General features: G+C 35.1%; 1 protein-coding gene across 1 annotated transcript in view; it reads right to left on the reverse strand.

Annotated features, from left to right (window-relative positions):
- The window catches only part of LRRTM4 (leucine rich repeat transmembrane neuronal 4), a 713,234-nt gene that overhangs the window by 451,957 nt on the left and 240,684 nt on the right, over positions 1-20,593 (reverse strand). The window lies entirely within an intron of this gene.

Below are 20,593 nucleotides of genomic sequence, written 5' to 3' on the forward strand. Positions count from 1 at the left end.
CATTAAAGTTCATACTTTATTTTCATTTCTTTAGTTTTTACCTAATGACCTTTTACCTATTGCAACATCCTATCTAGAATACATATTATTTATTTTATTTGTCTCCTTAGACTCTACTGATGACTGTTGTGGTTTTGAGGAGTATAGGTCATGTATTTTTTAGGATAGATTTAAATTTGTGTTTGTCTGATAGTTTTCTCATAGTTAGACTATAATAGTGGGTTTTAAGCAGAAATATCACATACCAAGGACTATCATACCAAATGTACATACTGTTGAGATGACTTACCACTGAGGATGTTATCCTTAATGACTTAGCTGAGGTAATGTTTGTTAGATTTCTGCCATTGGAAAGTTACTCTTCACCCCCAACTTTTCACACTGTACCTTACAGAAGAAAGTCACTTTCATACATATTTTTATATCTAGATAAGTCTACCTGGAATCCCATTCTCCACTTGTAAAATGTTCCAATATTTCTTGGTACTTTGTCCTAATGGTATCTATCAATGAAGACTTTCAGATAATGAAAGCTCAAACTTGTAGAAAGATATGTTAAACTCATGCTTCTTTAATAATTTTCCTTAGAGTTGTATCTGACACTTACATACCTACTCTCACAGTAACTCAGAATATTAGCATTTCAGAACTGTATGTAAGGAAGTGCATTCGTTAGCTCAAGGTGCCATAAAAATACCACAGACTGGGTGACTTATACAACAGAAATTCATTTTCTCACTCTTCTGGAGGCTGGAAGTCTGAGATCAGGATACCAGTACAGTTGTTTTTTGGTGAAGACTCTTCCTGGCTTGAAGTTCACAGCATTCTCTATTGTACAATGCCTCTGGCCTTACTTGGGTTCATTGATGTGGAGAAGGAGAGCAAGTGAACTTGCTAGTGGCTCTTCTTAAGGACATGAATCATATCAGGACCCCACCCGTATGACTTCATTTAACCTTCATTAGTTTTTTAGAGGCCCATCTCCAAATAGAACCACACTGGGTGTTACAGTTTCAATATAATGAATTTTTAGGAGACACAAACATTCACTCCATTGCTGAAGGTAAAGAAATAAAAGAAAAGCCAAGTAATTAACAGAAGACAATATGTGAAGTCTAATTTCTCTTCCACCCGATTCAGATAAAAGAAAAGCAAATTACTGGGAAAAATGTTTTTATTTTCTTGTTTTATTTACTATTTGTCTTTGAAAAAGAAGTACTATTTACCTCTCAAATGTGTGTTAGGTGTCAAGACACAATTAGATATAAATCTATTCAAACCAACCCTAAAATGAGGCCCCTTATATAAACACACAGCACAATTAGAATGAAACGGTCATCTCAATACTGCTCTACTAATGAGAATTGCCTCTATGAAATGACTATATTCATTTAATTAAAAAGCCCATTATGGATCTCATTCAAAATGCTGTTCACTGGGCTCTTCAGAATAAATCTAATTTGTTTTAGTGGAGTGTTTAGAAGTGTCATTTTTATTTGTTTTCAAAGATGGTAAAACAACAGGGTCTTGGAAAATATAATGAGCCATTCACCAAAAGAAGTCACAGTGAATGGCTTTTATAAGTTGAGAAAGCCTTAAAATTGAAGGGAGTCATATCATCATAATATGCTAAGAAAAGGACAAAGGAAAGGTTCTGCTTAATACAAGAGAGAAAAAAAATGGAACAACAATATAAAATGCAAAGCTTTCTTCTACTTTCTACTTGTTCAGCATGTTTATTAAGTTGTATTTTAACTACTCTAATTATTATACTTGAGAAGGAAACAGTACAGTAATGCCTGTTGTATTAAGAGCATGTTCAAGATTACATGCTACATAGTTTTACATATAATTTCATTTCATTTAATACATACGAAGCCTTGTGAAAATCTTTTCAAACCCAAGGAAATATATAGTCTTTCATCTATAAAAAAGCTAGAATCATTAATTGATGAGAAAGTAATGGATAATTAAATATATTGCACTAGGACAACTGATTATTTTAGCAGAAAAAAAATGAAGATTTGTAGCAAATTATATTGTAAAATAAATTTCAAGTAGAGTAAGTTTCAAATGTAAAAATGTAAGTAGACACCAGGACCAAAATAACATTTCCAATTATTCTGGAAAACAAAGAAGACAAAGGAGTTGTAAATGATTTAGTAGAGTGGAGGAATTTACATTCCAAGGGTCTACCTACAGAGGAGATTCAGCTAAGAAAAGGGCCTTTTTTTCCTACTGATCTCTTGAGAGGGTCCATGAGGAATGATAGTGGACAGTGACAGACCGGTGCTAAAATTGTTTGAAAGGCAGAGTCAGTGCTTTCTGACTTCAGAAAGCAGGGGGATAATTCTGGAGATGGACAGAGCTGTGAAGCCTCTGGATGTGGAAGAAGTGAGTCCCAGTGGAATGCAGAAATGAGGCAGCAGGCTGAAGGCTGGGGGGGGGTGGGGGTGGGGGGTGTGAGTCAGCTGACATGCCAAACTCAGAGACCTCTCTTCTTTCTCAGTCTGCCCCTTAAAAACAGACCAGACATTGGAAGATGGCAGAATAATTGTATTATCAAGAGGAAACAAACAAAAATACTGAAATACTGACATTTGGTAAGGGAAGGGGTGCCCCCACAAAGAGTCATAAATTGTAAAGTTGCTTTCCTCTCGATCTCTGCCCAGGAAAGCCATAGGAAACAAAAAGTCCCTATATAAACCTAATAACCCGAATTTTTAGTGCTTCAAATATCACTGAAGAAATCCCCCAGAAAGTACAAGACGAAGCAATTGAAAATAAGAGAAAATGTAGTAGGAAACTTAAAACATATAGATCTAGAAGATCTAATATATGGCTAATGTAAAGAGACCATATATTCCAATTTTCCCTGGTAGGTCACATTTAGAACTGGTTTTCCAGCAGATTTCTTTAAATGCCACTTTCAAGTTAAAAAAAAAATCTTATTGTGGACTACAAATTATAAGAGCATGCTGTTAGACAATAAGATTTTCCAAAAAGAGAATTTAAAAGATTAGAAACAGTTTCTATAGATGATAATAAAACATCAGATCACTGATGTTTTATAAACATCTTTAGAAATGGGAAAATAATGTTAAATAAAAATCCATATGAAAATGATTAGGCATCTAAACAGCACTGTGTTTTTTCCCCTCTTACATATCTATTCTTCTCAGTTTCCTTTATCAGCTCATATGGTTTTGCTGTCTAGTTTTGTTTCCTTAAACTAGTTCTAGGCCTTTTTGTAATCTCATTCTATACTTAAATCTTTGATGATTTGATCTATACACAAAACTCCAAATTCCATTAATAGGTCAATGGCTTTCAAATTTTTATTCTTGACACATACTTCTCTTCTCAGCTCCAGGGCCAAATACATCCAAATGAGCATTTGACATTTCCACTAAAAAACAAAACAAAACAAAACAAAACAAAACAACAACCAAAAACCAAAACCAAAACAAAACCCCCAATATCTTAAATCCACATTATATTTCCCTTTTCTTTTCATCACCTCCATTTCCAATCTGTCCTTTTAAGGGTCTTGTTCCCTGGAATGTACCACACACTATCATCTGGGAACCAGAAAACAGAATTCTTAGGTCATTCTTAACTCTTCCCTCTCCAATACTCTTACACTGAATTTATTACCAAGTCATACTGACTTTTCCCTACTGATTATCCTTCATATCTCTCTAAATCTTTGCACTGCCTCTCCTATCACCCTGCCATTGCTCTCCTCTTTACTCCTGGAATAATCTCCTAAAGGCTCTTCTGGCATGCATTCTTCTTACTTCCCTTCAATTCATTCTGCATACCATATCCCAGGGATTTTTTAAGACAGATGTGATCATATCAGTTCCTGGCTTAAAATCCATTAAGGTCAGTCCAATTGCTCTCAAAACTATGGCAAAAAAAATCCTATAAGGGCTGAATTCATCTGTCTTCTCTCTACATTTCTGTCTTCTCAATCATTTGTTCCATAGTTAGCCAGGGACTCGTCATAGTGATCTTTCTCTAATTCTCTAATCCAGTAGTTTTCAAAATATGTTCCCAGAGCAGCAACACCTGTGTCACCCGAAAACTTGTTAGAGGTGCAATATGTGCAAATTCTTGGACCCTGACCCAGGCCTGCTGAAACATAGTTTTTAGGACAGGGCTCAGAAGTGTGTGTGTGTGTGTGTGTGTGTGTGTGTGTGTGTCTAAATTTTATTTATTTTCAGAGAGGGACAGAGAAAGAGAATCCTAAGCAGGCTCTACGCTGTCAGCACAGAGCCTGACCCGGGGCTTGATTCACCAACCCTGAGATCATGACCTGAATCATATCAAGACACTTAACTGACTGAGCCACTCAGGCACCTCACAGAAATGTCTGTTTTGACAAGCCCTCCAGATAATTGTGATGCACTCTGAAGCTTGAGAACCACTGAACTTTTGCATACACTGATTCCTTCACTTGTAACTGTTTCTCTCTTCCCTTTTCTTACTTTCTACTTGTTTCCCATATTTTATCTCAAATTTTATTTCTTCTGGGGCATCATGCTTGATGCTTCATCTTTCCCTTTAGTTTATTTAAAAATTTTTAAAAATGTTTATTTATTATTTTTGAGAGAGAGAGACAGAGAGACAAAGCATGAGCTGGGGAGGGGCAGAGAGAAAAAGAGACACAGAATCCCAAGCAGGCTCCAGTCTCTGAGCTGTCAGCACAGAGCCCCATGCAGGGTTTGAACTCATGAACTGTGAGATCATGACCTAAGCTGAAGTCAGCTGCTTAACCCACTGAGCCACACAGGTGCACCTCCTTTCGCCTAGTTTGGGTTTTCTTGTTATAAATTCTCACAGCTTCCAGCATTTTACACTCAAACCAACTGTTACAAGGTATGATTATATATTTGTATAAGTTGGTTAAATGTCCATCTCCCCAACTAGACTTTGCAAAACAGGACACCATGAATCTGGTTAGACAGATCCATAATTTATTAAGCATGGTAGCACACAAAAGAGGTTCAATAAATATGACTAGGTTAATGGCAATATGTTAAACATAGAGATAAAATATTGGTGAAAAGACAAGGTAAAGGAAGGCAATTAACACACTCCATTGTTAATGACAGGCGTTCACTGATTTAAGGAAGACAATAGATTATATGTCATTACACGAAACTTACTGAATCAAAGTGTCTGCCAGATATTCTAAGCTGGTACCATTTATAAGTATAAGTGAAATTCAAATATACCAATTGCTGATAATCACTAATGACTTTAATGAAAGAAAAAAAATACTAAAGTTATACAGTGCATGATTATACAGAGCTCACTTGTAAACAAGGTCTTTTGCCAAGTTCTTTCTTTCTTAATTTCTTTTTCTTTCAGAGCACAGGAAGTTTGTTAGAAATGTCTTTGTCTTGCATTTGTCTTATTTAAAATATTTACAATATTCAACAAAAATCAAATAATAAAAGAGACTAACTAGTTAAATGTTTTATCTTTGGGAACAGCAATTTATTAGAAAGAGATTAAACTAAACTCCTGGAGCCTTGGTCCCTTAAATTCTGAATTATGTTTCCTGGTTACTAAGCAACATGGGTGCTTCATGGAGGACCCACCAATTCAGCTGTGTCTTTCCTACTCGTGATTGCTGGGAGACACAGAACTTAAGGTCATCTGGCCACAGCTATGCACTAAAGTAGAAAGATGATGACTTAAGATCTGAACTGTGGCAAATGTCTGGATTGACTTGATAAGGCAGCTCTTGTTCATCTGCATCCCTCTGCAGAGGCTTGAGCAAAAGGAAAAACCTCTACCTCAATAAGTTATGTATTTGGGTCACTGGTTTTAAGAAAGAAAGGGACAGCTTAGAAAAGTGACCTAGAAAATTGAAAAGTTAGGGCTTAATTGGAAGAAAAAAATAAAAATGGTAATAGGTCTTGTTCCCGGTTTGCCAAGGAAGGTTGAGAAATTGCAACCTTTTGCCCTTCCTTTATGTCCACTAAAAGGAGATTATTTAGACGCAGGTCTCTCCACGATGACTGGTGTGAAAATAAGGTCATCCTTGCTTGGTTCTCCCCCAAATGCCCTTTTCTGTGAAAAAAAGATAATTCTAATTTCGTGTAGTAATAAACGTATAATAGAAGACTGTGTGGAATTAAAATTTATTTGAGTATTTTCTGAAATTCTGTTCTTTTTCATGAGCCGATCCTCAGGATCCTCATTTTATAACCCATGTTATTCTTCTACGTTGTTATTTGGCCACTTTCATTTCTGATACCATCCCCTTTTCTTAGTTCATGCCTCATTAGCTACCTAGAGTCTAGACCATGAAATAGCCTCCTGAAAGATCTTCCTGACTTCTGCTGACCCTCCTCTAATTCATGTGCAAGGCTACCACTCAGGTTGACGTTTCTGCAGTATCATTTTGATTATGCTGTTTGTCCATCCTTCCCGGATTTGCTACCACTCATTATCCCCTGATGGCCAAATGTCTTAGTATAGGATCGAAACCGTTCTATGACCCAGTAAGAGATTACTTTTACATTCTTACCAAAACATGCTTCTACCATCAAGTGCTACGCATATATTCTCTACAAGCATAGGTAATTCAAACATAAGATATTATTTAAATTTCTTTGAGTACATCATGTTGTTTAACATCTCCAAGCCATTGTACTTGCTGTACTCACTACTCAGAATATCCACTTCTTTCTCTAGAGTTTTCTGCCTGGTTGATTCTTCATCTTCCGTCAAGTAGGCTCATGTTCTAACTCCTCTTTGAAACCTATCCCAGCTATCCCTCCCCTCTTCTCAATAAGCATATTTATCATTCCCTCTGTAACACTTATCTTCTCTGTGCATTTATCAATATGTGATATATCATATATATTCTATGGGGTTTTAAAATTAATTTTTTCCACTGATATCTCCTTAAAGACAGTAATGTTGGACAACTTTGCAGCCAGTGCCCTGTATAGGGAAAGCCCTCACTAAGCATATTATAAATGAATAATTGAAAATGTATTATTACCATATGATAATTTACATTTATAGTTCACTATTACATTAGACTGAACTGGGACTCTGTCATATTTATCTTCACGTTTCCAGTGCCGATACAAAGCCAATCAGATTGTAAGCATTCAATAAAATAGTTTGAATAGATAAATCAGTAGATTAAGAAAAAAGACATTAAATTACATTGCTGAAACAGACATACACAATATCATAGAGAAGGATAATTTGTCTTTGGTTCCAACTCACCTTCCCTTTCGCCCTGTTAAGCCACCTCTTCCCTGCCCTATATTGTGCTCATTCACATATTGTGCCTTATATTTGCTTCTCCTTCCTCACCGTAGCTGGATGATTCTTGCCACCTGTGACTTTTATTGAGCTATTAGTTGCTTACTCAGGCATATTGGCACTTTAATAGGAGTGTCTTGAAAAACAGGAGAAGAGTTTCATGTCCAAAATAAATGAATCATTAAAAAGGAATTTCAAGTAATCTGATGAACAAAATAACAGATATTTGTGAAGGTGTGGGATACAAAGAGAGGAGAAAGTGGGAAAGAAAAAGGGCAGCAATTGACCATGTCAGAAGGCACAGAATTTCCATGGAATGAAGTCATTAACAAGTGAATTTGATCACCGTTTCCAATTCCTCAGCCATCAAAACAAAGTGAATCTTGTAGCTATCAAGGTTTTGTTTTTGTTTTTGTTTTTTGTTTTTTGTTTTGCAAGACACAGGTTTATCCAGAATTAAAGAAAGCCATATTTTTACTTAAGCTTCTATGATTTGACAGATTTTAAAGTCATGTATTTTAGACTACAAAGATCTTTCATTGGCACTATTTTTTAGTGAATTTCATCTTAATATTTTCATTCTATGTGGCATAACAAATTATAATGGGACCACTTTTAATCAACTTGTTTTTTCATCCTGTTAATTTTCATGTCTATTTGGGACATCCATTAAAGTCAATATCCTTAATTTAATGGAAGATTTCCTTTTGAAGTTGCTACATTTTTTTTTCTGCCTAAATTAACACTGAGGATATGTAATGGATGTGTTAAATAGATAATGCTATTAATGGGAAAACTGCATAAATTAAATACAAGCCTGATAATTTTCAGAGCATCTGCTTTATTTTCAAAAGTTCAGATTCTCTTATGCAGTGAATAAGCACTCTGAAGAAAACAGACTGTATTATCTATTACCTAAATTTATAATCACTATGGCAAAATTTTAGTCACTAGACCTTATTTTCGTTTTGATATGAATTTAGCAGAAGGCAGAAATAAGCTAATACTTAATCTCATCAGGACAACACCTTCACATACACACAGAAATAACCCAAGGGCTTGGGTAAACTTTGGGTGGGAACCATTCTTTATAAAACTTTGTAAGATGAATAGTGAGCTTAGAGATTTCAGGGTATTAGATTTAAGGTTTTTAAAATGTTTAAGCAGGATAAAAAGCACAATGCTCTGTTCTAATTTTATACTTCTTCTTTAGAAACACAATAATAAGATTGATACATAAAAGAAGCAACAGAAATCTTTTAACGTTTTTTTTGTGGTTTTCTGTTTTGCTTTTGACATCTAAAGACATTTAGAAATAGATCCACCAGTGAGATTCTTAAACTGCTAATTACATATTCATTATGTACTGATTTGATATAATATATATCCAGTTACATACCTTAATATTCTGTAAACAGCATCTTCTTTTTCCTTACTGGTAAATACAAGATGTCTATTTCTTTCTTATTTCAGTAATAAGAGAATCTTTAGGAAATGACCCTCAGAAAATATGTTTTTTCAGTCTCTCTTAAAACTAGAGGCTAATGTTGCTCTAGTGAATCAAATTCACTAATTTGATTACTTGGCAGCATTTATTTACGTTCACTTTGGGAAAATAATACTAAATTTTATATTTCCCAAGCCCTCATCCCATTATTTTCTTTTGCTTTCTCTCTTACATATGTGAATACACACACACACACACACACACACACACACACACACACACACACACACTGTTAAGCTTTCTGGTAATAAAGCAGGAGATTCTTCTGTTGCCCATATTATATATTAAGAGACCAAACAATCTTACAGAAAGGTTAATGAACATCTAGATGAGATGGAACCCAAGGGTTTTAGTTCATTCAGTTATTTTAAAAGTGGCTTTGGCTTTCTGCTGTATCTGTACCTATGGAAAATATCTGAAACTACCGAGGAGCATGGTAAAATCACAGGTGCAATAAAGGTCATGGTGTTTGGATGATAAATGTGCTCACCTAACCATATATTTTATGGTTAGATATTTTAAAAAGAATTTACAAAAATGCTTCCAATTTGGTATTGGGGAATACTTTATACCTCTGTGGCTTCTTTTTCCCCTAGTGTATTCAAAGACTAAAATTTAGGTACTCAATCGGTAATTTCCAAGTGACATTAATAAACCTAAATTACAATGTGTCAAAAGGTTTTGACAAAAAATCCCTATTATTGCTATTACTTTAAATGCATGATCTTAGGAATTTTTTTGGCTATATTACTATCATTAAAATGGCTCTTGGATTTTTAATATTATGACCCATTCACAACATCTATATAGTCCTGGGTATCTAACTGTTAAAATGGATATAAAGGGATCCACAGACTAGTTAACTAAAAATAACTATCATTACATCCATCCTTCTTCCCTAAAACTCTAAAACCAAGTAGCTTGACAGAGTGTATGGCAGAAAGCAAATGAAGGAAGAGTAATGAGGGTTTGGTGGCTTTCACTGTGCATGGGTTCCATTCACTTAACCATAAGTACCATTACATGTATAGGCTCTACGAGGGCCTCCAAGGACACAAAAAGGGGCATTAATGTGCAAGAATTCTAGAAAACTAACAGTGATGAAAATCAAATACTATACAAAAATCAAAATGTAAGTCTTTTAAAAAAAATTTTTTTAATGTTTATTTATTTTTTGTTTTGAGACCGAGAGAGACAGAGCATGAACAGGGGAGGGTCAGAGAGAGAGGGAGACACAGAATCTGAAGCAGGCTCCAGGCTCTGAGCTGTCAGTACAGAGCCCGACGTGGGGCTCGAACTCACAGACTGTGAGATCATGACCTGAGCCGAAGTCGGATGCTTAACCGACTGATCCACCCAGGTGCCCCAAAATGTAAGTCTTAAAAAGAAAGAGAAGGGAAGGGGAGGAGAGGGGATGAAAGGGAAGGGAAGGGAAGAGAACAGAAGAGAACAGAAGAGAAAGTAAAGAAAATGGTTGTTAGGGACCATTTAAAGCCATCCTGACATATGCATAAGCCACTTTGTCTACCTATAAATAATCTCTTCCCTTAAAACTTCCATAGCACTTCTCTGTGCCACACATTAGTGTCCACTTGCACTGATTTGCATTGTTATTTGTTCCTGCAGGGATTTCTCTATAATTTTCAATCTGGATTATAAAATCCTATAATATAAAATGGAGGTGGTACTCTATAATGTTTTGATTCTCCTTTGTCTCCAAGGCATTGATCAAGCTCTTTCATAATTGGTGCTAAACTAATTGTTGTTGTTGTTTGTTTATAGAACCAAATATAGCCTGATATAATTAATAGAAGCTCAGTAAATGTTCTTGAATAAAATTTAAAAATATAACTGATAATCAGACAAAATTAGTCTATAGGCTGTTATTCTGCAAAATGCCCCAGAAAATAAAATTGGGAGCATGCAAATCAATTCAAAGGGCTTACTACTATAAAATAGCATTAAACTATTTTATCGCTTGCATAGTTGCCAGATGATCTATAGGAGGAGATGGGCCTCTAAGCATCTACAAGTGCATTCCTCCCTATGCTGGCTCTCCTCTGTGCTCACCTCTATTCAACCTGAGTGACACTCAAGGTTAATGTGACACCAAATCAAATTGAATCAAGGTGAAAGATTTTCTTAAAGGTTGTGCCTGGGAAAAAGAATAACAAATTATTTATGTGTGTTCAGCTTGCAGGATGAGTTTCACTGGATCTCCCACACTAAAGATGACAATCCTTTTTGTGTTAACGTTTCAAAAAAGAACTGATTTTCAAAAACTGGGAGTTAAATGGAAAACACAAAAGTCATTGAGTTGAGAAAAGTTAACTAACTTAAATATAAGGGTATAGGAAAAACAACTAAAGCACAAAAAACAAGTATTAAATATGTCTTCAGCTACTGCTCCTAGAGTTAAGTCTATTTAGTTAAAGAGCTCCATATTGTCCTCTACACTTACCATGAAATTATAATTGTGTCCATTAAAATAGGCTGGTGTTTTTATTTTTATTTTTTTGGATTTGCCAAAAAGCTCCCAAACTGACTATTTCAGAGTCTCAAGCAAACATTACATATTAAAATATATAATATGCTAAAATCTATAAAGAAAGACAGAAATAAACAACAGGGGCAGGAAAGGAGAAGGAAGGAATCTTGCCATAGGGAGTGTATGTAGATATGCAATGTAACTACCATAAAATTTAAATACACATATATATTTTTTCCCTTAGGACATGTTTATCTCTCACTCTACCTGCTGGAGTAATATGGAAGGAAAAGGCTTAGAATCAAGAAAGAACATGGGGGCCTGAAACAATCCTTGTCTTCCAGCAGTGAAGAGATAGGAGAGCTCTCTCTGATAAAGCATGGGGTGGGAGGATTCAACAATACCAAAGACAAGCAAGGAGAAGAGGCCAAATTTAGAGTCCAGGGAAAGACAGCGGGTGTGGGTAAGCATGTTAGTTGCCTTATTTCACTTCGTCCTTGATAGAATAGCTTTATCTCCTCTATCAGTATTCTGTGCTCTTACATGTTCACCTTTAAAACAGAATAGGCAAGCCCAGTGACTTACAACTGCAGAACACATGTCAGAACAGAAGGGATAATCCAAAATGTGCATTTTGAGATCGTTTCTATAATGTGGCACATACCTCATTGTTCTACACTTTCACTTTTTGGAAATAGTTACATTCAAAACCAATTACACATACCAACAGTGGCACACAGGGCCTATTTTCTGAGAAAATAAATTTTACTATTTTCAGCTTTTAGTACCTCTGCATAGCATGAAGAATACTTTGTTGTAGTTCAGAATAAGTTTTAACCTTTTTCTGTCTGATCCAGTCAATCATATCACACAGAAAAATCATTGCTTGGCTAATTGCATATTATCTCACAGAAAATTAGAATTTGTACATTATGAAAATTTATAGTATAGAGACATAAAATAGTAAAGCTAAGGCAAAGATATATCCATCTGTCTTTTATTCAGATACCCTTTCAAACACATAAAATATTAAAACATATTCTTCAGATTTTCCATTCCTTTTCTCTACCAGTATGTGTCAAGAGAAGAGTGAATGGGGAATAGCCTCATGGTTAGATTATTTGAACACAAACCACCGGGGAGTAGTAATTTGGACATTTTCTAGCTTGGACTGAGTTTAATGCACTGTTAAATTTCTCCTTTCATATGTAAAAGCAGATGATCTCATTTTCTTAAGTGACAAATGGATTCTGTGCAATATAGCTCATTCGTAGTGAACTTTACAAATGACTCACACCATATATGACTTGTGTAATTACATTTACATTTGCTTGTCATATTTACTCTAAAATGTCACTGAGTACTTTTAAAAGTAGCTCTATATGGCAAACTGAAGATGAGAAAACTATAGCTATTCATTTCAGATTAATCCCAACCCTGATTAGTTTCATAAGAAAAATAAATCAAATTCATTTGCTAGGGTTAACCGGAATGTTTCACTGGGGATTTTTCTCTTCTTCTCTCCCCACCTCACCCCATCCCTCTCTCTCCTCTCTCCTCTCTCCTCTCTCTCTCTTTCTCTCTCTCTCTCTCTCTCTCTCTCTCTCACTCTCTCTCTCTCTCTCTTTCTCCCTGGGAAGAATCACTGCCTCAAAGTCACACTGAAAGCTAATTATAATGCTGGAAAGATGTGGCATTTTACTTGGAAAGGTCATATGGCATAGTGAAAAGAGCAGTGAACTTATAATTAGAAGTCCAAGGTTCAAAGCCCGATTCTCCTCCTGTCTGGTGGGATGAGCATGGGATAGTAGTAGTACCTCTAAAGCCTTGCTGACTTTTAACCAGCAATGTGACCTTGGGCAAAGACAGTTGGATCTCCTCCGTTTCCTCATGACACATTTCTTTTTCAACAGCTCTTGTAACAATCAAAAGAGATTATACCTGTGAAACATTTACAAAAATACTAAATTTATGCACAAATGAGGAATTTAAGCACCAATTATTAAACCAAAACACCTCCTTTGCCTGTAATACTGTCCTCTGACATCTGGAAGGAGCTTAAAAATTCACCATCTGTATGTCTATGCATGCTTGATTGGCACCCCCCAAAATCTGTATTTCATTCATCACGTATCTCATAGCAAGAGCTAAGAGACTGCGATTGCTGGAAAAATCAGGGTGGTACAGCACTAAATGTCAGTTGAGAAAAGATTTTCCCAAAACTACATAAAGGTGTATGAGAAGAGTTGCCAAGAAAAGTAAAAAGCCAAAAATATGAATTTCAGGGTATGTTTAAAGGGTGCCAAGGGGAAGTTATCCCAATATAGCTGGAGAGAAAAGACCCAGATATCTGCAGGGGATATAAATACTCCATCCACAGTATCTTACTTCACCAGTTTGTAGAAGTCAGGTTAGTAAGCAGTGTATGCCATATGGACTCCACCACTTTCTGGCTCAATGTCATTTGGCAAGTATTGTTTGTTTCCTCCCATGACTACCCTTATGGGCTTAGTATTTCAGTACCTGAAGCATTATAACCCACTGCCCTTAGTCAGTAAGATGCACAAATGCCCTTTGCAAGTTGGCAAAAGCAATGAGATTTCACCTGTCTAAACACTTTGGTGTGATGATAATAACCAATGGTGATTCTGTAAAACTGAAAAAAATTAGAATGTGACACGTTTTTGGAGGCTATCACTAACTAAAAGGGGCAAAATTTATCCATTACCAAATTATAAGTCTAGGTTAGAAGAAACTACAAACATTTGAAATCTGTTGCTTAGATCATTGGGTTATTGAACTCATTGTCTTTCATGACAACTCTTTCACCTTCGGGTAACTTAAACTACCATAGACTCCAAAAACTCTTTCCATGGATCCACTAAATATCTGTCTTCTCAGGACCCAGGGAAAATAAAACTACTTTTTTTAACCATGATGATTCTTTAAATACCTGAAAATATTCCAGCTTTTTTTCCAAGCTAAATATTAATGTCTCAACCAAGTTTATGTAGATTTCTATGCATTGATCATTTTAACTACTCTCCTAGAGCTGTATCTTCATTTCTTTCCATTGTAGCACTCAAAAGTGGATGCCATAATTTAGTTGTTTTTTAACCATTATAATGCTGTCCATCACCTGCTCTTTTGGTCTCTACATTACACTTCTACTATTGTAGTATATATTGTATATAGTGCAATATATAAAAGTATATATTGCTTTTAGATTGTTCTTATGATGTGGCTAGCTATTATACAGTCTAATAAAACATCTGAGTCTATTTTTGGTCTTTATTAGTAAAAAAATTTAAATATATACAAAAGTAGACTAATATAACAAATCTCCTATATATCCATAATTCAGCTTCGATAGTTTTTTTTAAGTTTATTTATTTTGAGAGAGGGAGAGAAAGAGCATGCGAGCAGAGCAGGGGCAAAGAGAGAAACTCCCAAACAGGCTCCGCACTGCCAGCGCAGAGCCCAACATGGGGCTCAATCTCATGAACCAAGAGATCATGACCTGAGGCGAGATCAAGAGTTGGATGCTTAACTAACTGAGCCACCCAGGTGCCCCTCAACAATTATCAACTCTCATGGGTCTTATACGCCATTAATTTGTTTGAATATTATTAAGAAGAATACAAAATTTTAAGCAGGACATATTAAACTAGAAATTGCATTAGCAAGCTCATGTAAATTGTTATGGAAGGAAAAAAATCCTTATCAAATGGCAAAAACAAATTTCATTCTGTCATAAGATAGAGAATTAACTATAAGGAGTACTGTATGCCATTCTCCTTAATGGCCCATGCAACAATGTTGACACCCTAATCCCCAGAACTTATGACTATGCCCGGTTACAAAGAAAATTAAATTTGCACCTGAAATTAAGGGCGTTAGCCAGCTGACCTTAAAAAGGTGATTATCTGAGGTTATTTGGGTTAACTCAATATAATAATCACAAATTTGGAATATGGAAACAGAAGAGAGTTGAGGGAAGATGTAACTGTGGAAGCAAGCCACCAAAAGATGCAACATTATTAGCTCTAGAGATATAATGGGGCCACAGCCAAGGAATGCAAGCAGTCTACAGAAACTGGAAAAAGCAAGGAAACAAATTCTCCACTACAGCCTCCAAAATGAATGTAGCCCTATTGACACCTTCATTTTAGCCCATTTAGTCTTTAGTAAGACCAGTGCTGGACTTCAAGCCTACAAAGTTATAAGATAATAAGTTTGTGGGAATTTGTTATAGCAGCCATGGAAAACTAACTGAAAGATGCAATCTCTAATGTTTATTATACCATCCAGAATATTTCCTATTACTTCAGACACAGATTATGCCAAAACTGATGAATGTATCTTTTATATTCTCGTTGCTATAATTAAGAAATGTTATGAACAGTACATGTTTTGAAGCTACATGTACTGAGTTCAAATTATGGCTTTGCCAGTTACAATCCACATGACCTTATAGTAAGTAATTAAACCTCCTTTGCCTCAGTTATCTAACTTGAAGAATGTGTATGATACTTCATAGATTATGAGGACTGAGAATGTTAGAGCATGCATATAAAGCAAATAGCTGTGACTTGCACATGAAAAGTTGTAAATATTTATTAGTTTAATATTTTAAAATTCTTTACAAATTGCTGTAACTTTTCTTCAAGTAGAAATTGCTCCTAAATCCAGCTCATGTCAATTATCTTGTCAACAAGGAAAACATTGGAAGATTTGTAAAATGCCTGGCTGAAATCCAGACCTTGTCTTGCAGTGTCTAATACACCCTGATCTATTAAGCTACTAACCCTATTAAAAGAAGAAATTGAATTAGTCTGACATGACTTAGTTTGTGTGAACCCATATTGAAACTGAATGGTATGTGTTCTTTCTTTCAGGTACTCACTAATAATTTCCTTTATAATTGGTTCAAGAATCTCATCTGAAATCAATGTCAATCTCATTTGGCTAATGTTTGCACAATGTCTCACTCCTCTCTCTATGGTGTCACTCAGTAACCCATGCTCAGAGCTTCTTGTGATGTAAGATATTGTGAAAATCCATGTAGGAGCTCACAGTTAGCAAGATCATCCTCAGGATTCCAGAACCTTTTGTCATCCATGATTTCCAGATCATAACAGTGTTTCCAGAGCTTGGAATCTTGAGGCTTTTTTAATGGCTTAATTATTTTCCTAAGAAGGATTTTCAGTGAGGCTAGCAACTAGCCAAGATTCTGTGTCAAGGGTCTCCCAATTTTCTAGCCCTCTCTTCACCTTTGCAAATTTCCAAAGGTCTGAATAAGAGTTGGGACCCACTTCTGAGACACCCAATAAGTCTTACCTCTTAAGGTTATTTTTTTTTATTACTGTGGTAAAAAACACATAACATGAAACATGAAATCTATCCTCCTAACAATTTCTTAAGCGGACGGTACAATATTGTTAATTATGTTTACAACACCATACAGAAGATCTCTAGAACATTTTCATCTTGAATGTCAGAAGCTCTATAACTACCAAACAGCAACTCTCCCATCCCCTTATCCCAGTCCCTGGCAACCATCATTCCAATTTTTTGCTTCTATAAGTTTGACTACTTTAAATACTTCAAATAAGTGGAATCATATAACATGTAACTTTCTATGACTGGCTTATTTAACTTAGCATAATGTCCTCAAGTTTCATCCAAGTTGTATCATATGACAGAATTTTCTTTTTTATGCTAATATTTCATTTTATGTATATGCCACATTTTCTTTTTTTAATTTAGTTTTTCCCTCCTTCATTGAAATATAACTGAAATATAACATGTTGTAAAGATTAAGGTGTGCAATTAATGATTTGATAGACATATGCATTCCAAAGTGATTACCACAATGAGGCTAGTTAACATCTTTCACCTTACATAATTACCATTTTAGTTTGTTGTTATGGTAAGAACATCTAAAATCCACTTTCTTAGCAACTTGCAAATACACAATTCAATATTTTTAACCATAGTCATCATGCTACCCATTAGATCTCCCAAACTTAGTCCTTTTATAATCTCTTATAACCCCAGAACATATTCCTCTTAAAAGTTTGTACCCTCGGATCAACATCTCCCTATTTTCCCTAACCCCTAGCCCCTGGCAACCACCAGTCTATTTTCTGTTTCTATGAGTTCAGCTTTTTAAAATTCTATGTTTAAGTGAGATATTATAGTATTTATTTTTCCTTGTCTAAGTTATTTCACTTAAAGCCCTCAAAATTCATCTATGTTGTCACAAATGACAGGATTTACTTTCTCTTTCTCAGCTGATTAGTACTCTATTGTGTATATATGCCAGATTTTCTTTTTCAATTAATCCATTGATGGACACTTAGGTTGTTTTCATTTCTTGGCTATTGTGAATAACACTTCAGTGAACATGGGAATGCAGTTATCTAATCAAGATCCTCTTTTCAGTTCTTCAGGATAAATACCCAGACGTAGAATTGCTGGATCATATGTGGTTCTATTTTTAATTTTTGAAGAATCTCCACACTGTTTTCCATCATGGCTACAACATTTTGTATTCTAGATTTCTTAACTGAAGCTTCCATCTATCACAATTTGAGCAACACTAATGCTTTCTCATGCTTGCTCTCCTCAAACATGTACTGAAGAACTGTGACCCACCATGACTGAAATATCGATTCACTTATTAAACAAATGACAAATGTAAATTGAAAATTAGTAGGAGTGAAATAGGAAGTTTCACATATCAACCTCTTATGTGGTTCAGCTTTGACCATAAAAAGACTGATCTAACTTGTGATTTAGGTAATAGGGTTGTCAATTTACAACTGTTCCCAAATATTAAATTCTCATTAGAAAAAACAAAAAGCATGACAGAAATGATGCGTATTACATTCAAACAGCTGCAACCTTTCAACTGTGGACAGGTACATGCAAATGGGTGAGATAGAACCCCTGACTTAAATAAATTTGTTTAGGAAAATAGGCAAACAAAGTGACAAAAACAGCCAAGAATAGAAAGAGTTCATGAAGCAAAAGCTTGACCACTTAGTCTGTGTCAGTTCCCTAGCTTCTGCCATGTTACATAAAATAATTAAAAATAAAATGCAGGTAACTTATCAAACAACTTTCATCCATACTGTTTGTAATAGAGTATCTGTCACTGTGTTGTCTCCTATTTATGTAAAAACAGTGGCTTGCAGCTGCTTGGGCAGATTTTGAAATTGTATTACTGCAATTACTATATTCCTTTGTCCCAGAGGCAAAAAAATCACTCTTTATTTAGAAGTTTGTAGATGACAGCTACTTATTGCCCAAGTTGTTCCATGGGTGGTATGTCACATGAGATGGATATATACCTTCAGTACTGGATATATTGAAAGTGCACAACATGGTCTGTTAATAATTCTCATAGTGTACCCATTGTCCCAGGGAATAATATTCTATTAATATTACTTAAATTCAGATGGTTGCACATACCAGGAATCCAAACTTATGTAAGCTAGTGAATATTTATATTTTATTTCAAATGTAAAATGCTTTTCTCTTTTAAGCTAATGTCTTTTCCTTAAATACAGAAAGTAGTTTAAAATGAAATAGACAACTATGTGTAAAATTCCATATGGACAGGTGACATATTCATTCTTCTAAAGTGTCAGCAGATCACTGAAAATATGATTCGATACATAGCACCACACCAGGGCTCTGGTGCTGTCACTCCATTCTGCAGGTGATTAAGTACTATTTCTGAAGATCCTATTCAAAGTTAGTGATGAAGTTAGCAATGGAATTTGTTTCTTAAGTCTTTCTGTGTTCCTTCCACCTTAACATGGTGCTTGCTTACATGATTTCACAGTAGTGAGGAAGAGATGAATTTTAAGGAAATTAGAAAATGAAGAAATCAAAGGAAACTGAATGTTGATAATCTCAACAGTCCTTGAAGTCTGCTTATCTACTACTAAACAGGCAATTCACTCAGAAGCTGAGGAAACCTTAATACACTCATCAAAGTCCTCTTTACAATTACAGAGGTATTAAAGAAAGTGTCCAACAGTGAGAGGTGAATCTTAAGTAGTTTAAAGATTGCATTTAGATGATGAAGATAAGAGCAATAATACTTAATGCTACTATAGAGCCTTTACTCTTGGAGGCTCAGAGTATTTAACTAAAGGTCAAATGATATAAACCTCTGATAGCTACAAAACTGGGCTAAAAAACTTTATCCATTCTAATAATGTGTTTGTGGTTTTTCCTGCCCTTTTAGTTTCCTGCAGTAGGTATTTCCAATACCTATCTGTGAGCATTCTAGCACAAATTCTCTTGAAAAACCAGTGAGGATATTTTCAACTGGCAGTAAAAAGAAATGCCTTAGTGCCATGTTAAACAATTGTTGAGGATAATTAAATTTATGTAAATTTAACTCTACCCCTAACACAAAATTTTAAAAACAATTCTGTTTAGACAATAGAAATACAAAAACACAGAAGCATGAGTAATTGCAAGCAAGCATTACAGAAATCCCCTAAGAAGGAGAAATATTAAAAAGAGATCCTGATAGTCTAAAACAGAAGAGGAAAAGCAACACAAACTTGTAGGTATTGTAAGCCATGCAATATTTGTCAATTTTATATATCTCCATCTTCACAATGTAGGATAAAACAAGCCCTATTGGATGGCAACACTATAAAAAGAATGTAAATCTAAGTTTAAAGAAGCTAAAAGTCTGCACTTCCAGGCAAAGTAACACAAAATATTTCTTTAGATATAAATAACATTATTCTTATATGTAATTATAGATGTCTATTGATAGTTCATGGCATGTTAAACTGCACTGGATGTGGCTGATGGGAAGATTATAATCTAATAAACTTTGGAAGGATTATAATCTCGTATACGGTAAATTTGTACGTTTTCTGCTATTAACAGAGCTGCAAGAATACTGTGGATCCACTGAACTGAGTAGTTGCTTGAGTTTTGTAAATTCAGCTGGAGTATGCAAATTGAAATCTAAATTTTTGAAGAGGTTAAGACTCTATTCTTCCTTCTGATTATAGTGAATAATTCAGTAAAATGAAAGTGTTTTTAAATATGTAAAATACAAGGTATTAAAAGTTTACGTTAATAAATCATTCTAGGGGCGCCTGGATGGCCCAGTCAGGAAAGTGATCAACTCTTGATTTCAGCTCAGGTTATGATCTCGCGGTTGTAAAATCGAGCCCCGGTCAGGCTCCATGCTGAATATGGAGCCTGTGTGGGATTCTCTCTCTCCCTCTCTCTCCCCTGCTTATGCATGTTTACTC

Source organism: Prionailurus viverrinus, chromosome A3 (genome assembly GCF_022837055.1).
Source record: "Prionailurus viverrinus isolate Anna chromosome A3, UM_Priviv_1.0, whole genome shotgun sequence".
Classification (NCBI taxonomy): domain Eukaryota; kingdom Metazoa; phylum Chordata; class Mammalia; order Carnivora; family Felidae; genus Prionailurus; species Prionailurus viverrinus.